Genomic DNA, 8004 nt, shown 5'->3' with positions numbered 1-8004 from the left:
TAACTTGGAGACAAACAAAAAGTTGCAAAAGAAAGGAACTACAGTCATCATTTATGACCTGACTCAGCAGTGAACAATATTTCACATGGTCCTAATGGTACTGATAGTATGTGAATACTGATTAACTATGTTAGGATGCAGTGTAGACATTATCTACTGTCTTCCTATTATGGTAGGAAGACATTATACCATAGGAAGGCATAGGAAGGCAGTAATGTCTAAAACGGATTAATCCAGACAGACAGAGTGGTATAACTGTACTTAAAAATATGGAAATAACTATCAGAAGAACTGCTAAGAGCTGGAAGTATCCAGTGAAATTGAGTAGGACAGGAGATCGCTCTGTTGTTTTGTTTGGGCTTTGTAATAAGCCTTTTAACACTACTTGACCAAAAAAAGGGAAACAAAACCCCGAAAGGAACCAGTCACCCATGTTTCACTTTGATAAAAATTTAAAGTAAAAAAAAAAAACCAGCTTGGGTTTGTATTCAGTTCTCAGCTCCCACCCAGATCTGTCAGAAGGCAAGTGTAACCCAATATATACCCCATGAAGAACTTCTGCCCCCTCTTTTTTAATCTCTGGCAGATCACCAAGCTGTGCACACTCTCAGTGCATAATCAGAACGTATCATTGGGAACAAAAACAATTAGCTACATATGGAGAATTCCAGAGTGTCGTTAATAACGGAAAGTGCATTTCTTTCTGCTTGTTTCTGATAAGTAGCAATTTGAGTGTGATTCCAGCTAGGAAACAGGAGAATCTGGGGGTCTGTAATTTTTGTGGAGGTAACCCCGCTGAGTTCTTTACCTAACACAGCGATGCTTGGTTCATATCATAGGTAGAAAGCACGTGGAAAGCATGGGGCTTCCAGAGCTAGAGGTAACAGAGTACTCCCACACATTTGATTCTGTTAGCCAGACCTGCAGGGTTTTAAAAACTGATATCTATCTTTTAAGCATATTTCAATACTAACTTGTGTTCCCATCTACTTCCAAAAGAATTTTGAGGCAGATTACAGTAAAATAATAGTAATGAAAATCAGTATAAATCCTAGCTTTGGGTCATAACTGCTAAAAATGAGAAGCAATCCAGGTGTTCTTTGGTAGGTGCATGGATAAACAAATTGTGGCACATCCAGACAATGGAATAGTACTCAGCCATAAAAAGAAACGAGCTCTCAAGCCACAGAAGGACAGGATGGAGCCTCAAACACATATTACTAAGTGGAAGAAGCCAGTGCGAAAACGCTATGTACACCCTGTATGATTCCAGCTATACGACCTTCTGGAAAAAGCAAAACTATGGAGACAGCAGAAAGATCAGGGTTGCAGGGGTTCATGGGCAAGGAGAGATGGATACCTGGCACCAGGGAATGCTTAGGGCAGTGAAGCTATTCAGGATGGTACTGTGCATCATGGTGGACACATGACATCATGTGTTCATCAAAACCCTTGGTAACAACTATACAGGAAATAGATTAAAAACAAATTTATTCTGTAGAGCACAGGGAACTATATTCAGTGTCTTGTAGTAACCTATAATGAAAAAGGAGACGAAGACAAATATATGTAAGTGTCTGTATGACTGAAGCAGTGTGCTGTACACCAGAAACTGACACATGGTAACTGACTATACCTCAGTTAAAAATAAAACCTTAGAACACAACACAGATTGAACCCTAAGGTCCGCTACAGGCTTTAGTCAATAGTAACGCATTAATACTTGCTCATGAACTATAGCAAGTGTACCACACTGATGCATGAGGTTAATAGTAGGGGAAACTGTATACAAGGAGGGGAAAGGGATATATGGGAGTTCCCTGTACTTTCTGTTCAGTTTTTCCATAAATCTAAAACTGCTTGAATGAATGAATGAATGAATGCATGAATGAATTAATTCATTAAAAAAAAAAATCCGTACCTCCAGGAAACCAAAATCCATTAAAATAAGAATGAAGTGACAGGTACCGTCACAACAGAGAACTCAGGGTAAGGAAAAGGACTCAGCTGAGCACAGGCCTTTATTCTGAGTTCTCCCGCCGGCAGGTCCGCGGAGCATGGATTGCACGGTGTATCGTCCACCGAAAGGAAGCAGACCAGTTTGTCAGGTGAGACAGGCCGACTCAGGGATGGATTTGTCCCGCGGTTTTTGTTCCTAAGAGACAGCCAGCATGATGGAGGATGACCTTGTTTGGACTTTCACTAGGTATTTCGTGTTAACCTGCTGATTGAAAAAATCCCGGAGTGTCTGATGCTACGTTGTCGTTAATCAAGGCAGACCCGTGGGAGGGTGGGGAGCGGGGGGTGGGAACCTCCTCCTGGGTGAGCGTTTACCGTGATCCAGTTTTCGGAATGTTGATTTGTCCCTCGGCTTCTAAGTTGAGTCAAGTCTGGGTCAGACATGCTTTATATGCTTATCCATCTCCTCATCTGCTCAATTTCTTTTCAAGGGCTGCTTTAAAAATCAGTGCACAAGCAGTGTTCTTATTATGATAGATTCGGTGTTTTAGGATATAATCCTCTGTTCCTTTCCTTGCATTAACCAAGGAAATTATGATACCATCGATGTTAGAATTGAAGAGACTTTGATGGCCAGGGGGTCCTGCTCGTGTCCAGATGCAGGGATCCAGGCAGATGTAAATGATCTGCTCATTGGCACATGACTGGTTAACAGCAGAGCTGGTTCCAGGACCCGGGCTGGTATCAGTTAAGTAATATTCCTGACCCTTCCGCTAACATAAAATTACTGTTCTGGGTCAGGCCACATTCTAGGGCATTCATCGTGATGTCGGCAGGGACACGCCCAGAAGGAGGAGAGCACGTGACTGCCCTCAAGCAGGCGGCCTGATTGCCACTGACACGCCAGGGCGTCCCCCTCCAGCCAACTGCCCACCTCTCAGAAAATGTGTGCTGTTTGACCTTGCAGGGTTTCCAGCGGCCACGTAGAAAGCTCGGTTTCACACGATGGCCGCTGACCCAGATGTGGAGAGATGGGTCCTGGCTGACAGATCAGCAGCGAACAGGCCTGGGAAACGCTGATCAGGAAATCAGAGGCCTCTCAACACTTTTCACCCCTCACCAGAACAACTGCAGCTGCCCTCAGCCTAAAAGGACAAGCTTGTCCCACTCCTGCTGCTCGAAGCCCGTGAGGGCGCCTCAAGGAAGGGCCATGGCCCCGTCGGCAGAGCCCCAGGGGCCGTGCCCTGGTCTTTGCTGTCGGTGGCCTGTGCTGACATTCCTGGTGGGTGTGTTTGTTTTCCCCGGTTGGGGAGAACCCCTGCAGGAGGCACGTCTGGTTTGCTGTTGCTGCGAAATGTTGATTCGGGTAACTAAGGGGCGGCAAAGACGAAGCTGTTCACGTGACCCTTTAGGCTAGTGGAGCAAGCCGATCGAGCGTGTCCATTCTCCATCAGTAGGTTTCCTGCCCTGGTGTGCGGACCGCGGGCTCCGATGCCGATGGCAGCTCCAGGGTAAACGGACGCCTGCACTTTCTTCCTCCCTCGAAGACAAAGAGCTTGTTCAGGAGCATCTCCGGCCGCTGCTGGACTGAGCTGCCGGGGCCGACTGGACAGCCTTTCTCCACCCGACCGCCCCGCGGACTCCGTGTGGGAATTATTAATGGAGCGGCCGACTCTGTCTGAGGTCAGACAGCCCAGGGTAAATCCCACCTTACATATATACACATGTCACCTTGTGAAGACTAAATCCACACTCCATAGGAAATAATTCCGTTGTCAGAAGTGATAAATATCAACTGCATTTTTATCTAAAAAAAAAAACAAAGATGGACGTGATTCTGCTTTTGCCCTTTGAGATCTCCCATTTCCGTAGAAGAGGAAGGAAGACATTTCTTGTACTACATCTGGGGAAGAGGATATGTTTTCTTAAAAGGAAAGATGTAATTAAGCTATGTGCACAGTCCAGATTTTTTTAAGTTACAGACTTATTGAAAAATGGAAATACTTTTGAAATAATAGTAAGTTTTAAAAAAGGAAAACAGAGTAAAAAGAGAAAAAGCAGTAAACATAATCCTTGATTATTAGAAAGGGAGAAATCACCTCATTTGCCTAACCCTCGTCCTAGGAAGGCAAGGTTCAGAGAGGTTCGCACCCTACGCACTGACAAGTATCAACGGGTCCTCATTCTGCCCTTGAAAGAACCCACCCTGTGTCCCTCAGTGGAATTTACTATGTTCACGTGGTTTACCGTTTTTTGAAAGCAATGTGGTTTTGGCAATGAGACTGAGGCATAATTAACTCACGAGTTGTTTCTTTTTCTTTCCTTTTCTTCTTTTTTTAATGGAGGCACTGGGGATTGAACCCAGGATCTCGCGCATGCCAAGCACACGCTCTACCACTGAGCTATGCTCTCCCGCCATGAGTTGCTGCTTCTGTGGTCTTCTCTGCATCAGCTCTGTTCACCCAGCCAGACCTTTGTGGTTCCTGGAAGCCTTGGAGGAACCGGGAGCTGAAGGCGATGGCCACGGCTGCCCAGTCCTGACAGGAGCACTTGGCTTCAGCCTCTGCCTCTCTGGGAGCGCGGCCGGTGGCGGAGCAGGGAAGACAGGGAGGCGGTCCCTGGAGGCCGGCGCTGCGCTGCGGTTGGTCCTCCAAGGGCCAGAATCTCTCCTTGCTCCTCTTCCCGGTCGCTCTGCTCTGCCTCCAGCCCGTGGCCTTCAGACCAGCTGCCCCTCCTCCTCTTCCTCATGGCTGGCCTGCTTGGCCCCAGCTGTTTACAACCAGGCCTCTACAATGGATGCAGTTTTATTTTGTTTAAGCACAATCGACTTCATTGTAAAGAAGCTCTGGGGGGTTAATAACGGAGGTGTGTTACCTGCAGGCTGGGTTCCTCTCTGGTGGAGGAGGGTTTCATCTGTTATTCCATGAGTCTCGTACTTTTCTTCTATGAACCGAGCAAGCTTTCCCCGCTGGGAAGGGAGGTGCAGGCGGGTTGACACAAATATTCGGTTACTTGGTGTCGTACAATGTGAAACAGATACGTGGTCTCCGTCTTCGGTCCTTGGTACACAGCTTCTCAAACCCTTGGAATGCCTCGAATGATGGGTGTCTCTTGAATGCTATGAGACGGCCTGTGGCTGGAGCCCTTAGATAGCTCAGGGTGGGGGCTGGTCACCCAGGCATGACTAGAGGGGGAGGCTTCCATCAGCACCACCCCCAACCCCAGCTTCTGGAAAGGGAAGAGGGACCGGAGAGTGAGTTAATCACCAACGGCCAAAGATTTGGTGAATTCTGCTTATGTAATGAGACTCCATACAGCCCCTCGACGACAGGGTTTGGGAGCCTCCAGGTTGGTGCACACACCCCGGTTCTGGGAGGGAGGCGTACCCGGGGAGGGCACAGAACCACACCTGTCCAACATCCTGTGCCCTGGGCATCTCTTCCACTTGACTCTTCCTGAATTGTATCCTTTATACTAAAACAGCAATAGTAGGGAAAGCTCTGTCCTCAGTGCTCTGAGCTAGTTCTAGCAAATTATCAAACCTGAGGAGGGAGTTATGAGAACCCCTGATTTGTTTGCATCAGAAGAAGCTGGAGTGGCCTGGGGATGTGAGATTGGCAACGGAAGTGAGGCCGGTCACGTGGCACCAAGCCCTCAATTGTGGGGTCTGACAGGTGATGTCAGAACTGAACTGAATTCCTGGACACCCAGGCGGTACTGGTGTGAGGAAAAAAAACACACAATTGATGTCAGAGGTGATGTGAACAAAAACGGTTCACTTGGCAATTATATTGTTGTATTTATTCTGGTTTATTAATTTGTAACGTGTTTGCTGTGAGTTCTGTTAATGTGAATCAATCTAGAAAAAGAGTTTCTGAGCACTATTGGCCCTCCTCTCACTAGTAGTGCCTCTCTGCTTCCCTTACCCCTCCAGCCCAAGGTGGCCACTGATCTATTTTCTGTTTCTGTGGATTTGCCCGTTCTGGACATTTTATATAAATGGAATCACCCAGTACGTGGTTTCGTGCGTCTGGCTTCTTTAACTTTGTACAACGTTTTCAAAGTTCACCCATGTTGTCGCGTGTGTCTGAATAGTCCCTTGTGCAGAGAGGGTCCGCGTGACCTGTCCACTCACCAGCTGATGGACACTGGGATGTTTCCACTTTTTGGCTACTGAGTCATGCTGCTGTGAGCACTTACGTGCAGGTTTTTGTGTGGACATACGTTTTCACGCCTCCCGGGTGGACACCTCGGAGTGGAATCTCCGGGTCCTGTGGTAACTCTATATTTAACCTTTTGAGGAACTGCGGGCTGTTTTCCACTGCAGCTGCCCCGTTTTGCGTCCCCGCCAGCAGGGCGTGAGGCTTGCACTTCTCCACATCCTCACCAGCATGTGTTATTCTTTGGGATTTTAGCCATCCTGTGGGCATGACTTAGCCTGTTTCCTTTTTTGTGTGGCCTGAAAGCTAAGAATAGTTTTTATATTTTTAAAGGGTTATAACACACACACGGAGGAAGATAATGTGACAGAGATGGTATGTGACCCCCAAAGCCATAATTAAACTTTTACTGTCTGCCCTGTAACCTTGGCCATCCCTGCAGCCTTCTCGCCCAGAGTGGGAAAGAAAAGTGCTCCAGCTCTGTTTCTGCTCACTGATCTGACGAGTGTGAAGGCTGTGAATCCCCTTTCTACCGGTTAGATGCCTTCTCCCTGAAGGCTGGAGGTGATCTCATTTCCAGGGAAAACTCGTGGTCGCCCCCGTGCCCCAATTTGCCCTGGTGCGTTCTGGGAACACCTGTCTCAGGCAGGACGCTGCCATCCGGCACATCACTTGTGGTTTTCACCACCAAGCCCGTCTAAGCCCCTTGAGGCCGGAGGCCGGGGTGGGTTGATTGGTTTCATCTCTGTCCCCAAGTTGAGGGCTGAGCACCATGTAGGCTTATTGAATTAACAAAAGCCCAGAAGGGCAAGACTAACCCTTTACTCTCAGAAAGCTGAACATCTAATCAGGGCGACACCACTTGCATCACAAGACTTGGTGAACTGCCAAGGCGTTCATTCCTCGCACAACGTTTGTTGAGTGCCTATTCGTTCCCGGCCCCGTGCTGGTGGCAGGGGCACAACCATAGACAGAAAAGAAACCTTCAAGTCCCAGTGGAACTGAACACACCCGGTGCGGCCTCAGCCGTGAATACACGGCCTCCAGCCAGGCTCTCTGGGTGAGGGCACTCACATAGCGGTGTCCCCTGTGCAAAGCCGGCGCCGCATATGACGATCCGGGCCCACGGCAGTCACTAGGGTTCCTCACCAGAATCTTTTTTTTTAAAATGAAGGTACTGAGGATTGAACCCAGGACTTCCTGCATGCTAGGCATGCACTCTACCACGGAGCTACACCTTCCCCCCAGAATCTTTTTTTTTTAATTGAAGTATTGTTGACTTACAATGTTGGGTCAGTTTCTGGTGTACAGCAAAGCGATTCAGACATACATCCTTGTTGTTTATCCATTTTGTATATAGTCATGTGTACCTGCAAATCCCAAACTCCTAATTTATATCCCTCCCCCCACCTTTCCCCTTTAGTAACTATGTGTGTTTTCTATGTCTGTGAGTCTGTTTGTTTTGTAAACAAGTTCATTTGTGTCACTTTTTTAGATTCTCCATATAAGTAGTATCATACGGTATTTGTCTTTGTCTGACTCACTTCACTTAGTATGATCATCTCCAGGCCCATCCATGTTGCTGTAAATGGCATTACTTCACTCTTTTTTATGGCTGAGTAGTATTCCATATATACTATAACTTCTTTATCCAGTCATCTGTTGATGGACGTTTAGGCTGCCTCCGTGTCTTGGCTATTGTAAATAGCGCTGCTGTGAACATTGGGGTGCACGTATATTTTAGTTAGAGTTCCTTCCGGATATACACCCAGGAGTGGGATTGCTGCATCATATGTTTTACCAGAACCTTGTGGCTCTTCTCTTTCTAAGCTCTTGGTAGGAAGGCACTTCCCACCCCGCTGTGTGGCGGGGGTGGCCATTTGAC

General features: G+C 47.4%; 1 non-coding gene across 1 annotated transcript; it reads right to left on the bottom strand.

Moving 5' to 3' along the window:
- Nucleotides 1-4299: 4299 nt before the first annotated feature.
- On the bottom strand, nucleotides 4300-4372 carry TRNAA-GGC (transfer RNA alanine (anticodon GGC)). Its single transcript has one exon. It is a non-coding gene; the product is annotated as a tRNA-Ala (tRNA).
- Nucleotides 4373-8004: the final 3632 nt, after the last annotated feature.

This window comes from Camelus bactrianus, chromosome 13, assembly GCF_048773025.1.
Source record: "Camelus bactrianus isolate YW-2024 breed Bactrian camel chromosome 13, ASM4877302v1, whole genome shotgun sequence".
In the NCBI taxonomy this organism is placed as follows: domain Eukaryota; kingdom Metazoa; phylum Chordata; class Mammalia; order Artiodactyla; family Camelidae; genus Camelus; species Camelus bactrianus.
This window is presented reverse-complemented; position numbering and strand designations above follow the sequence as displayed.